Below are 14,033 nucleotides of genomic sequence, written 5' to 3'. Positions count from 1 at the left end.
CTACTGACTTAAATGACAAGCAATGTCTTCCCCGAAGAAACCAGTTTCATTTCCCTTTAGGTTACAAAAGAAATAGCCAACACATAAACTTCATGTACTCCCCTGCAAAGCCTGCAGAGCTCTGTCATTTATTAGGTGCTAGCTTCAGCTTATAGACAGTTTTCTCATACCACAAAAATTCTTAACAGATGAAATACAGCTAGATTCCAAAAGACGACAGTGCTAGAAGAGTCAGATACACAGAAGGTCAATAAAGCTTGGTACTTAAAATCGCCAGAGACTGAGAGGGTAATGATCTATGTGGGACAAGTCTGGTGCTTAAGTAGCTGAACAGAGGCAGAATCTGACAGTGGCTTTGACCTCCCTGTTCTCTGGCCAGCTCCCAAGCCTGAGCTTTCATCAATGGAGATGTGAGCGTAAGGGAAGCTTAACTCTGGCAACCACCATGAAGTCAGAGGACAAGAGTGACCAGTAGCTATTGATCTGGCTCTGAATGGAAGAGAAATGGGGCACTAAGGGGGTGGAGGAAAGCTTGTTCCCTCCATGCCCAAAAGACAAACAGTTCTTTTCACAAAAAGTAGAATGAAGTCTAAGGCACGTATGTGATCTCAGATTGAAGAACAGCTAAGTATTTACAGATTTCTCCACTGATGCTCAGAAAGATGCCCCGTTTTTCCCCATTCAGTTGAAGTGGCATGTCTTCAACTCTCACAGTACTTGTTATGAATAAACCAGACTGGCCTTGTCAGCATCTGAAATTCTATAACAAGTATTTTTCAGGCTTGGCTGGCATTCTAAGGAGAACAGCAGAATTCTCACCACTGCAAAGTCCAAGGAAATCAGAATATGAACCCAGCACTGATGTATTTTCTTTTGACATGTACAGTTTTACTGAAACTGCTGACTTGGACATTGAAATGCAAAGATTTTTATCTGAAAATTCTATGAGGACTTATGGCTTCAGGAAAATGTATTATACCCCTATTGCTGTAATGTCATATCACCTTCTGGCTTGAAATTCACTATGTTCTTACCCCTAGAAGCCCTTTCAAAAAGGGTCAAATATGGACCCCCTCTTTCTTTATTATTCACTTTGTAATTGTGCACTGATGCCCAGTAGGAAAGATGCTGCATTTAGCACTATCGCTAGCCATATATCAATTCCCGGGTTTCTGAGACATCTGCCAAGATCTGTGTTCAGTCCATGAGCAAAAATATCATGGACTGTGGGTAGATCTCTGTTTTCTAGGAAGATACGTGAGATGGAAATTGGCATATTGCATTTGTACTTTAGAGTGTCTGGTGAAATTATTTTGGATCCTTGATGTATGGGAAAGTGGTTTGGATGGCTGGCCAGACCAGACATTGTGCCTGCTCACGCCAGGGGAGCCGAAGCAATACACTGACCCCTTCCAAACCATTGGCGGGGAGGCTGGGGAATGAGGGAAGTCTCTGGTTCTGAAGTCTGGTGATTTAAATGCTCGGCGGGGAAAGTCATTGGTCAGTTGATAGGTCAGCCATGGTCGGAAGACTTTTTCTCTTAACATAACAATTTGTCTTCAGACTTTTTAAAACCTCCAGTAGACTCCATGCTCGCCAAATATTTAGTGGTTTTGTGAAGTTTTCTGGTATTCATGTCAATTGCAGTTCTTCAGAAACCCATTTAAAATGTTGTTTCTTTTCCATATGGCATTCTGAAAGGGAACAGAGGATTACAAATTTAAGACTGTGACAAAAAAGAATGCTCTTTGAGCTATTTCCGTACTTTCTAAGCTTCTTAAATGAATATGACATATATTGTGTGAAGACTGAGTACCATGTTTATCATCAGGATTGTGATTTAAAGAAAAACATATATTCCCTTGGCAACTGGGATAACCGTGTGCATGGTATGCTGTAGGCTTTTGGTGTTTATCTTTTGTTATATTTTGAAGTTTGATTGACTGATTCCATAAACGAATCTTGAAGAAGAATAAATCATCCAAATTTCATCTCAACACTTTCAATGCATATTTGGTACAAATTGAAAGTCCGGGACTCGGAGCATTATTTGCAAAGTTGTTCTTTGTCTACCTCATTGCCCCATTACGTATGCTGATTTAGGATACCACGTCGTCTTAGATTTTCAAACTCGTGGGACTGTAACTTCACCCATTCTCATGAATATGACTCTACAGACAAGCCAAATAATGTAGCCTCTGAGAAGCCCTGGAGCCCCTGCCAAGGCCCTGACTCACTTTAGGGTGGTTCTCCGTCCGTAGATTTGCTGCTCTTTATATCCTATGATCCTCCCCTCAATCCCCAACTCTGGCTACAGCCTCTTCAGCCAAAGAATGCATTCCCAACCCAAAGGCAGCCATCCACAGACTGGGCAAGGGCAGGAGGGGGTCCAGCTGGAGAACTCTACTCAACAAAATGGTGGAATGACTGAACCCATCAGATCTCCCACTTGGAATCTGGCTGGGAGATGTGAAAAGTCACAGTCAGTAGTGGAGAAAGGCTTTGAGAGATAAACAAAGGAAGGTAGAAGGCACAAGCAGGGGGCAGAAGCCTGAAGGCAGCAAGAAATGGGTAGAGAATAAGGCAGAGGGGAAACCGAACCAAAAACATGGCGGAATATCCCTGGGGTGCCAGGCATCACCAAGGTGCAAATTATTAAGGATGCTGCTGCCTTCTGACTGGCTCCCCAATTCTCTGTCAGTTTGGCTGTGGAGTTGCTGAGATGGGTCCCTACCCTTACCCACATCTCCATTAACAGGGATATGAGAGTGGAGCTTTTTCCAGTTTCTGACAAATGATATTAGAACCTTAAGTAAATAATTCATTTAATATGAAATGAAACATCTATTTTGTAGATAGATGTTTTGATGGGTCTTATGAGGCCCACAGAGATAAAAATCCCCACTTACTGCTCTAAAGGGGTTCATTGCCTTAAAGAAGTCATCTCATTGGTGTTGATGGAGGCAGTAAAGGTTGAACAGTGGGCACTCTGGAGCCAGACTGCGGGCTTTCAAAGCCTTCCCCAATATCACTAGCTATGTGCCCCCGGCCAGTTACTTAACCTCTTGGTGCCAGGTTTCCTCATCTATAAAATGGGACAACACTCTAAACCTACCTCATAGCGTTCTGTCAGGATTATACAAGGCAAGGTCTGTAAAGGGCTCGGAACACAGTTCAGAATTACAGAGGTGCCCATGCCCTTTCCAGGTGTCTCAAGTCCTTGGGGGAAAAGGAAGGAATTGGGAGGATTAGAAGCAACTCCGTATAAACCCACTCCTCAGGGGAAGACACACTGTATGCCAAACCAGGCGGTGTGGTTGGGGAGTTACAGCTAGAGTCCAAGGCAACTATCCAGAGAACGGACACCCACTCTGTGCCCTTGATATTTGGCTCAGAAGGGCCTCCTCTCATCAGTCACTCACCTGCCAGGGAAGGGATTTGGCTCCCCTGCCTCCTCACCCTCTCTTTGTTCCTCCCTTGGCCAGACAGCTGCTGCATATGCTGCTCTTGTCTCTGCTTCACCTTTCCCCGCGTGGTCTTGTCTCTCCCCTTTTCTTCCCTCCTCATACTGTTTTACAGGAAAGAACCAGGGGCAATTTTCTTTACAACATATGTAACCACACAAAACATACACTTCCCCCTTGGCTCTGGTGTGTTCATGAGTCGATCAAGACCATCTGTGCTTGCATATCCAATATCCCTCAGTTCACCCCACCTCCTAAATGTAATCCTTTCTGTGTAATTTAACAGGGTCTTTGTGCTACAAAGCCCTTAATAATTTTTAAACAAAATTGCCTTAATACATAGCAATTGCCAAATGCAATACGGAAATATTTATTTCTCCTGCCAGCTATAGATTCCAGAGTCTGTAGCTGCTTTGCACCACTTGCAAAACTGTGTGATGCAAACCATAAAAGACACCTTTCTTAAAAGCTACTCCTTTGGGGAGTCTAGCAACACATCACATTCAATTCTACATAAAATGAATGTTGCAAATTATCAGCAAGTTAATTGCCCAAGGCAAGATCTCAAGCCAGCCCTATCATATTAATTTCCCCTTGACCCTTCTATGGCTGACATCTGACGGGCAATACTCAGTCTTTCCTGTGGCACCTGATTTTCAATTGTTGACTAGTGCTTATCATCACTATAAAACACTCAGGAATAACCTCTACTGACAGACAGGAATCCAGCTGGAAAGTAACATCATCAGAGCATCCTGGAATATGTAATATGGGCACATAACTATAGTCATGTATAAGCACTGAAGATAAAAAATAATTTTTGTAATCCTATACTTACAAAATTATTTAAGTGTTTGTGAATTTTCCAGTGGATTTGGAAATATCTAAATAGCCATTCTTTCAGGAATTCTTGAAACCCCATGAGTTTGCCATTTGCTTCAATGAATCTTTGAAATGTTTTGAGTTCTGTTGGATCATTCAACAAATGCTGGTTGAACCCTTTGTTGTGTGTAGTCCTGTTGGGTAGATTCTGAGGAGAACACAACAAATCAGATACACATTTTGGGCCCCAAGAAGTTTACAATCTAGTAGAAGAAATAAGACATACATACATGTGGTAGGCACATTAATAGCCACTCAAAGATGTCCACTCCCTGACCTCTGGGACCCGTGAATAGGTTACCCTACACGGCGAAAGGGACTTTGCAGATGTGGTTAAGGTTAAGGACTCTGTGATAGAGGACATCATCCTGGATTCTTTGGGTGGCATCAACCCAATCACACGATTCCCTAAAATCAGAGCCAAGGAATGTGACCTCTAGAAGCTGGAAGAGGCAAGAAAATGAATTCTCCCCTCGAGTGTCCAGAAGGAATACCATCTGCCCACAGCTTGTTCTTAGTCAAGTGAGAGCCATGTCAGATTTCCGAGCTCCAGAACTGTGGGCTAGAATATTTCTGTTGTTTTAAGTCACTAAGTTTGTGGTAATTTGTTATAATAACAATAGAAAACTAATATAATACGTAATTTTAATACAAGGGACAAAAGTGCCAATTGCTATAGAAGAGATGCAAAGTGAATGGGGTCTTAGATGAAGGTTAGCATGACAAAACTGACTATCTTTATCTTCTCTCACCCTTGTCGTTCTTGACCCCAGATTTGTATTCCTTTTAGATTTGTAACAAATAACATCCATATCAAAATATCATCACAATGTCCTCTCCATCTTCCTGGGAGCTCTGCATCACAGAGCTAAGGAGACCATGCAAATGGGGAAAGTGATTTGTCCAAGATGGGAAGCTGGCAAAACAGGCTAACCTTGAATTGAACAGAGTCCGCACCCATAAGAAAGAGTCCAAAGCCGCGACTAATGCAGCCAAAAGCAAGTTTCTGAAATCACAATGACAGATTCATGACAGGATCCTAGCGATATCAAATGCCACGCTATCTAAAACCATGTTTTCATTTTAAAAATTATCCTCATAGCATTCTTGGAGTCTGCTACCCACTTTAGCAAGATAAAGAAACTAGGTCCAAATATTAACTCCTTTGCTGTAGTCTGCATAGTGAGTCAAAGATGGAGTTGGAATTGCTAAAATGTCTCTGACTAAATGGAAAAGATAAGCAAAATCCAAAGGAGGAAAAAAAGAATCTGAGTGGGAGTCCCCAGAAATAATGCCTTCTATTTGTTCATGCATATTTACACATGATTACAGTTAATACCTGTAACAGTGTGTGGAGGTCTTACTATCCTTACTTGGCTCATGAGCAAACCAAGCTTCCAGAGGCTCAATGCGTTGTCACTAATAGCAGTGCCCAGACATAAACGAAGGAGGAACTAGAAGCCCACGCTCTTTCTTACAAATACCATCCAAGAGAAAGATACTGGATGGTAGGTCCCTGGAGGCCAGGGCTGTGGATGCCACATCACTACTATCTGCCCAACACTTAATCCAATGCTGCACAGAGGAGGGCCTCAGAGACGGCTGGGAAACGAAGGAAGGCAGTGTGGTGACCGGCAGCTCTCCGTGTGCTCCGTTACCAGGCGTAACACGAGGCAGCACACATTTCGACAAACTCCTCAAGTGATTCTAGGCAGAGGTGTTAAACCTTGGGGACATAGCTGAATCACCGGTAGAGTTTTTAAAAACTCTGACATCCTGGCCATACACCAGCACCTAGACCCGCTGTTGCGGGACTCCTGCCATAGGGGACCGCTGCAGCCCCCCTTTGTGCGAGGTCTCACTACGGAATCTTTTAATCCCGTTGAAACAGAGCTTTGAGGACATCACTGAGCAGAGTCCAAATGGTTCTGCTCTTTTTTTTCCTATTATACAAGATATTAAGTAATAAATAAATGATACCCAAAACTTTCCAGCCTTCTGACATGAGTGAATTCAGTCCTGGACCATGAGCAGACCTGGTTTCTCTAGTAACAGGGTGCACCCAAAGAAGTTTTGTTCACAGGTGACAGTCAAACTCTGTTGGTGGAGGAGCAACAGGCAATTGAGAACCTTCTTGTTGTGTTGGAGAGGTCTATGTGCTTGTAGGTAGAGCCCGAAGTTGAAGGTTCATGAGGATATGAGACCATAACCTTCTTATCTCATTCTCTACTCTAAGGGCTTTGTTTTTCTCTATCTAATAGAAATCTAAGACAATGAGCACTCATAATTCTAAAGAGAGCTGGAGTTTGAATGAACTCTGCGAACATTACACATTCTCCCTTGTAGCAGTTTATTTTCAGCAAAAGGGGCGCAGAGGTCTAGGTGAGTTAAGAACAACAGCCACAGTTTATTGAACCCATCTGTTTTCTTAAAAAGGTGAAATTGTTGCTGATGTTGCGCAGGCTTCTCTTAAGTCCATCTCAGGGGGATGGGCCAGACACACAGACTTTTGAAAGAGGTCCAGAGGTCATTTGGATGGACACCAGAAATGATGATCGATGTTCTGTATCAAACTCCAAATCCTCCTGTAGGTGAACTGTGGCCAACCTTTCATTGATCCGTCACAGAATGAGTGTGAGTCTTGAATCCACAACACCCTTCATTGTCTTAATGAAGCCCCCCTTTTCAGTTCTCCTAATTAAAAAGGGACTAGTGAAATCTAGGAAGGGTAAGGTACAAAAAAAAAAAAGACTTTGAAATTATAGCTAAAAGGAATTGGAATAATAACAAATTATTTTAAATGGTCTAATGGTAGAATTTTCTCAAAAGGAGAAAAACAAATGTTCAAGTAGCCCTTTTGAAAGACGGTCCCAACAATGAGGTCAGTCAAGCAAGTGGCATTTTTCCTTGGAATTCATTGAGGTATTCAGGTCATAATTGGCTGTGGCATTTGGGAAAATAAAAGGGAAGAAACTTGGCTCTTGGAAAGGAGGGAAAAATTATCTCAATGCCCCAGAAGTTCTCTTTCAAATGCCAGATTTGCAGTGGGACGTTTAGAGTTAGAATTTCCAGTAAAGAAGAGAATATAGATTTCAAACAAGGGAGAAGGTCAAGGAGATGGACAAAAAGAGAAATGAAAACTCTAGAAAAAACAGTCTGAGATAGTTGAATGCTCTCATAATCTAACTGAGTCATAGGAAACAATGATGTCGTGTCTAAATGTTAAGTTGGGGGCAGGGGTCTTGTGCTTAAAATCTGATTACACATTTGTAAAACAGGTGCACTGAAAGAACTCCACTCTCATTAAAAAGTCTCATTTATCAAGTTTAACATGATAATTCTTTATCATATTCCATCCTTGGAATCTGTCTTGCTTGCTTTTTATATTCTTTCCTTGAGAAGATTGAGGATTATTAGTATCCGTAATCCATCACTTGATCATATATTTCAGGAGTACCCACTATGTGCCTGGCATGTAAGAACCACAGAAGAAGTAAAGCATGATGCCTACTCACGGGAAACTTAAAATCCAGTTGTAGAAAGAGAACTTAAGTACATGCATATATTAAGTGACAATTGTCCACGTGATGCCAATCGGAAGTATAATGTAATTTCTGGATTGGGAGGGACCAATGTGGGTTAGGGTATTTGGGGAAGACCTCAGAGGGAGTTTGGGCCTGATCTAGACCTTAATGAATGGAACGGAGGTGGGAGGCGTTAAGTAAGAGAACGTGAAATGAGCTCAGAGGCAGTAAAAAGCTCAGAGGTAAAAGGAAATGAGTCTCTGCCTGAACACTGGGCTTGAAACACATATAGAGATTTGGGGTACGAGTCATGGAAAATGCTTGTGGTACAGTGGAATGAGCTCAGGTTTTGAGACTGAATTCTGATTTTGCCACTATGACCTCAGCTTTCATCTCATATGTGTTGAAAAAAGCAAAAAATTTAGATTTACTTATTTGAAAATGGCTCCTGACATCTCTGCTTGAATATTGCTGCTCAGCCTCCGTGCTTCTCCAAACTGCTTCTACCCCTAGCCGAGGACCATTGTCCCTCTCCCCAGTGCAGGTCATTACCCAGAGCTCTTAGTCGCCCTCCATTTGCTGGGCTGATGGATAGAGAGAGTCACGTTGAACAAGATGCAGTCCTGCCCTGACTCTTTCTTTTTCCCAAAGTGCCGTCAGACGAGGCTGTGTAGGTACAACAGGCTTAAGGCACTGGTGCTCAGTCTGGGCAGCAGATTAGAATTGCCTGGGGAGTTTCTAAAATACTCATGTTCAGAACACTGAATCACAATCTCTGGAGGGTGGAACCCAAACATTAGGATTTTCTAAAGCTCCCAGGTGATTCCAATGTGCAGCCAGGGTGGAGAACTGCAGCTTGAAAGCAATCATCTGGGAGATTCTGGTAGACAGTAATGTGTGTCACACTCCAGCTTCCACAAAATGATCCAGGGGGAGAGAGACTTTTAGTGCTAGAGGTCCTGCAATCCAGCCTGGGTAGTGCGGGCCCTTTTAGCCCGGTTCTCTTTAAGATCTGTGCACTAGTAGGGGTTTCAGAGCAGCCTCTTCCCTCCCTGGATTGGCTAATGAGTAACTGTTGAACCAAACACAAGCGTGGCTCCCAAGGATACATATCTATTCTCAGAGATTGTGCAGTCTAAGCTCACGAAGGGACTAGGAATATATTCATAACTGCCTCGTAATTTCTCACAAATGAGTTGACATGTTACACAATTATGCAGAGGTGTGTTCATTTCTTCCCTTGTTTTAGCTCTCTCATCCTATGCCTTTTTCAGTTTGTGGCCACTTGTGGCCCACTCAAAAGTAAGGAAAAAGCTCAGTGCTGAGTCGCATCCAGTTAATGGCACTCTTAGCCATACAAAGAACAGCTGGAGTTTGAGGATCACCCCTCAACAGAATTAATGCTCAAACACTTTCGTTTCTCTGGGAGGGTTCAGAAGGTAGGGTTGTGTTCTTCTAGATAGGACCTGTGCAACCTTTGGCTGAGTTTCTTAGCCTTTCTGAGCCTCAGTCTTCTCATCTAGAAAAAGATAATAGCATCAAACTGTGCGATCATTAGGCTATGATGTCTCATTTATGAAACAACGTAGAAAAAGCACAGCAGAGGCACTATGGGAGTGTTCGAAAGTTTATCATTATTATTCCAATTTGGAAAGATAAGTCAGCTTTTCATTTGAAGTAAGAAAAGAAAACAGAAAAAAAGAGAAGGAAGGATGGAAAGAGAAGGGAGAAATAAAATTCCTATTATTTGAATGCCCACTACTTGCCAAACCCTGTGTTAAGCTCTTTATAGGTATATTATGTTATTAATACCTACCCATGCAACAGGTATGAACATGATCGTTTTTATTTATTTTTTTTATTTTTATTTTTTTGGTGAGGAAGTTTGGCCCTGAGCTAACATCTGTTGCCAACCTTCCTCTTTTTGCTTGAGGAAGATTGTTGTTGAGTTAACATCTGTACCGATCTTCCTCTATTCCCTATGTGGGACACCACCTCAGCATGGCTTGATGAGCAGTGTGTAGGTCCATGCCTGGGATCCCAACTGGTGAAACCTTGGCCACCGAAGTGGAGCATGTGAACCCAACAACTATGCCACCAGACCAGCCCCAATATGATCATTTATATAGGTGAGAAAACTGAAACCTAAAGTGTTTAATCGAGAGGAAGTAACTAAGCCAAGATTAGAAAATAGATGTTAGGCAACCTTTATTTGTGACCTTACCTTGGGCTGTCTCTCTCACCCATGCCATTAGATGCCTGTGGTTTCCACATAGCTTTCAGACTCTTGCTGCTGTCTAGGAGGTCCGGAGCCTGGAGAGATGATCAGAGTTCCTGTACATACGTATGTGTGTGTGTTGTGTGTGTGTAGGCATGTATGTATTGCTCAGGTGGAGAGAGGAATTCAGGTTGAGTTAATTCTATTCCTTCATGGTGTATTTCCTCCAGTAGTTCATGCAAGACTCATCTCACTTTATTATTTCTTTTATTCTCATTTATCACAATTTCCCACTTCTATGACACTTGCCCTTCCATGGGCTCCCATCCTAATGTGTTTTCAGTTTATCCTTTATTTAGTGGCATTCTTAGAAAAGCTATATTGACTGGTGTGTGTGTGTGTGTGTGTGTAAATGCATAGTATGGTGAACATCATATGTTTCCAACTTTTTCACTCAATATTAATTTTAAAAATCTACCCATGTTACTGTGCACTTTGAGTACTTCTTCTCTTGTTGCATATATTCCTTAGTGTGCACTAAACCGCGTCCCCCAGTGGCAGACACCAAGTTTGGCTGCAGTACCTCAGGGCCACAAACAACACGATTCCCCTGTAGACTTGCATGAGACTTTTTCTGGGGTATCCGTCTAGAGGTGGAACTTTAGCCCACATGGTGAACTTGTTTTAAGTGAGTGCTGCTCACTAGAACGGTCTACACGCAATCTACTTGCTCAGGAGGCTTCCAACAACACTCCCACATGGCCGCCAGCACTCAGCGTTGTCCGGACATGTTATTGTAAAATAACGCTCACCTCTATTAACATTAAGATCTAAAAAAGAGAGAGAGATGGTCCAAAAAAGCACATTTCATAAATTAAATTCAGTTCTTAAAACAGCTTGGTTGTGATCTCTTTACTATAAGAGACTGGAAACAGTATGGAGACACAGTTTTTGTCTCCACTGAAGAAGAGGCTATCACATGCCCTCTGTCTGGAAGGATGGTTAGTGCTTTAATTAATGAGAAGACATGAAGCTTTCTTTTGTAACCACTGAGGACTTCAAAAATAATTTTTAAATGAGAGAGTGAGATGAGCACTAGTGACTTGGGCGCCTGGTCGGCCTGCCAAAGACAAAATGAGGACACTGGAGTTTCACATCAGGACATGGACCCGACAAGGCTACAGTGGCAAACAAGACACAAACAGTCCATGACCTCATGTAACTTCCAGGACGGTGGAGAAGATAAGATGGAAAGCAAACAGTCATTACGAAAGAGACCTGCGAGTCTGAGAGCTGAGTAGTCTCACTGAAACAAACCTTTGAACCATCTGGATCTCAGAGCCGGGCCACATGGGATCTGTAGCTTATGGGTTCTTATTACCCAGTTTAGAAGATGTTCCCAATTCCCCTGTCTGCAAGAAAGACAGAGTTCCTTGCTTGAAGAAGCTGCTTCCCAACTCACAATATATCCAGGTCCTTGTTCTTTTTTTTTTTTTTTTTTTTTTGAAGCAACATGCTCTTAATTTGAATTTGTCTGGCATGTCCAGATCCACCTTTTTGGCCAGAACATTATTCAAAGATTAATGGTCCTGAGAGAATAATGTTCTTCACACTAGATTTCTGAGGAGCTGTGCAATCTCTTTCCTACTCAGCAGCGAGAGTGATGAGCTGGAACAAAAGCAACCTTGACAGGAATTGTCCTCATCTATTATTTTCCCTCCATCTCGAGAGGATCCAGTGGGATCTTGAACTTGCCCCTTCAGCTAAGTATTTGGAAAGTACTTTGACTCCTGGCAACTTACCCAGTAGTCTGATCAATGTGACTTAGCTACCTTAGTTCTGGTTTGTGGGAAACAGCAGAATTTTCTATGGTTATTTTGTGCACTGTTACAAAAAAGAAATCTCTTCTTTCCCATGTGTGGGCTCTGTAGACAGGAAGGATTGTGAAGGAAAAATTGTATGGTAACAACAAATCTGACTGACCCCTGGGATTTCAAGTATGACGAGCAGTGCTTTTCTTTCCAATTTACAGATTTCATGGTGTTTAGAAGTAACTGGTAGGTTTTCTTTCAAGTCTATTAGAAAATATTGGTGTGTGACTTACTGTTGCTGTGACACATGGAATAAATCTCAGCGAAAGAGCTGCTCACTCTCTACATGGTATACGGGTTATTATCTGTGTTAAATGAAAAGATACTGTGCTTTTTATTTTACTTTGTAGAATTGAAAGTGTCTGACAAAGGATGTACTGAGATTAGGGAACTCTGGCATTCACTTCTTTACAGCCATCTTTATGGCTAATAGCGTCATGGAAATTATGAAGCTGAGTGGATCCTATAAGGATACCATTCACGGGACACTTGCTTCATTGTAGGCACTACATCAGTTGCTCATTCATCTATATATTTAACAAATATCCAGTGAGTACTTACTATATGATGGGCATTCTGCTGAATACTGAGGCTATAACGGTAAGACTTAGTCCCTAGCCAGTGAGGAAGACAGAACCTAAACAGAAAACACCCAGATCATCGTAAAAAAGGTTTAGAATGGTATAATAAAGAAACAGAGCACCACGGGAGAATAGGTGAGTAAGGCTAAGGACATGAAGACACAGAAGATTATGTTCAAGCTGAGACCTGAAGGATGAACAGGAGTTATGCAGGAAAAGAGAGAAAAGGGGAGTGATTTATAGGCTACAGGAATAGCCTTTGGGAAGATTTCAAGTCGAAAGAAAGATTATAGCACATTCAAGGAGCTTAAATGAGTCCCGGTTTCCTGCAGCTGGTGTGTGCGATCAGCCACAACACGTGAGCAGCGGCCGTAATGTGAAAGTCTTTGTAAACCTGGTTTAGGACTTTAGAATTTATCCTAACACCACATTAGATAGGTAGTATTATCTTCATTCAACAGATAAGAAAATTGGCTTAGAGAGGTTAAATATGTTCACCTTTATCCATCAAGTCACTGGTCAAGCCAGGTTTGTAAACAAGTACAGTCTAGCTCCAAAATCTATGACTTTGACCTTTTAATTGATGGCCTGTCTTCTAATCCACATAAAACTTAGCCACTGGGTGGCCTTATCTTGATGAAGAGTTATATTCAGAGAAACTTTGATCCCACAGTCAAACGTGATTTTTTTAATTGACTTTTTTTTTAAAGATTTTTTTTAAAATTTTTTTTCCTTTTTCTCTCCAAAGTCCCCCAGTACATAGTTGTATATTCTTTGTTGTGGGCCCTTCTAGTTGTGGCATGTGGGACACTGCCTCAGTGTGGTTTGATGAGCAGTGCCATGTCTGTGCCCAGGATTCGAACCAACGAAACACTGGGTCGCCTGCAGCGGAGCGCGTGAACTTAACCACTTGGCCACGGGGCCAGCCCCTCAAACGTGATTTTTTAAAGATTAAATATATACTACTGTCCCTCAAGAAAATTCCAAGAAAATATGAATTTCTAATCATATTTCAAAGTCAAGCTTTACACCCCCTTTTCCACCTCTTTTGACCTCAGTCACCCTCATGCTTGTAAGGCATTTCCCAGGGCTCTCCTCTTCCCACACTCTAAACACATATGCCCTAAGCCTTGTCCAAAGGCACTAACATGCCTTCATTCGCTAACCCTTGCTGTAATTTTCTTTGTTTGCTGCTAGTAACTCTCTGGCTACTCTAGTCTCAATTCAGCATCATCTGCAGATGCTCTAGTTCAAGCCTCTCTCTTTCCTCCAATTGGCACAGGCAGATTAAACTAGATGGAACTCTCCCTGACAATTCCCTGTTGGAGGACATAACTACCAAAATGACCACGGCAGAGGAGAACGCAGACCTAAGTTAAACCTTGTGGATGAGGTATATGAATGGGGTGTAACTGAGAGCCCAGTGTCTTGGAAACAGGACTGCTTCTCTGCAAAAACAAAACACCAATTCCATGTATTCTGGAGTGGGAATC

At 42.1% G+C, this 14,033-nt stretch overlaps 2 long non-coding RNA genes across 7 annotated transcripts in view; both read right to left on the bottom strand.

Annotated features, from left to right (window-relative positions):
• LOC106781985 (uncharacterized) overlaps window positions 1-14,033 on the bottom strand; it is a 327,364-nt gene that overhangs the window by 99,926 nt on the left and 213,405 nt on the right. The gene's annotated exons all lie outside the window — the stretch shown is intronic.
• Window positions 90-4,494, bottom strand: LOC111769120 (uncharacterized). The gene is made up of 3 exons (XR_011429331.1): window positions 4,303-4,494; window positions 3,423-3,568; window positions 90-1,694 (listed from the first exon to the last, which is right to left on the bottom strand). It is a non-coding gene; the product is annotated as an uncharacterized lncRNA (long non-coding RNA).

The sequence above is a fragment of the Equus caballus genome, chromosome 19 (genome assembly GCF_041296265.1).
Source record: "Equus caballus isolate H_3958 breed thoroughbred chromosome 19, TB-T2T, whole genome shotgun sequence".
Lineage (NCBI taxonomy): Eukaryota > Metazoa > Chordata > Mammalia > Perissodactyla > Equidae > Equus > Equus caballus.
This window is presented reverse-complemented; position numbering and strand designations above follow the sequence as displayed.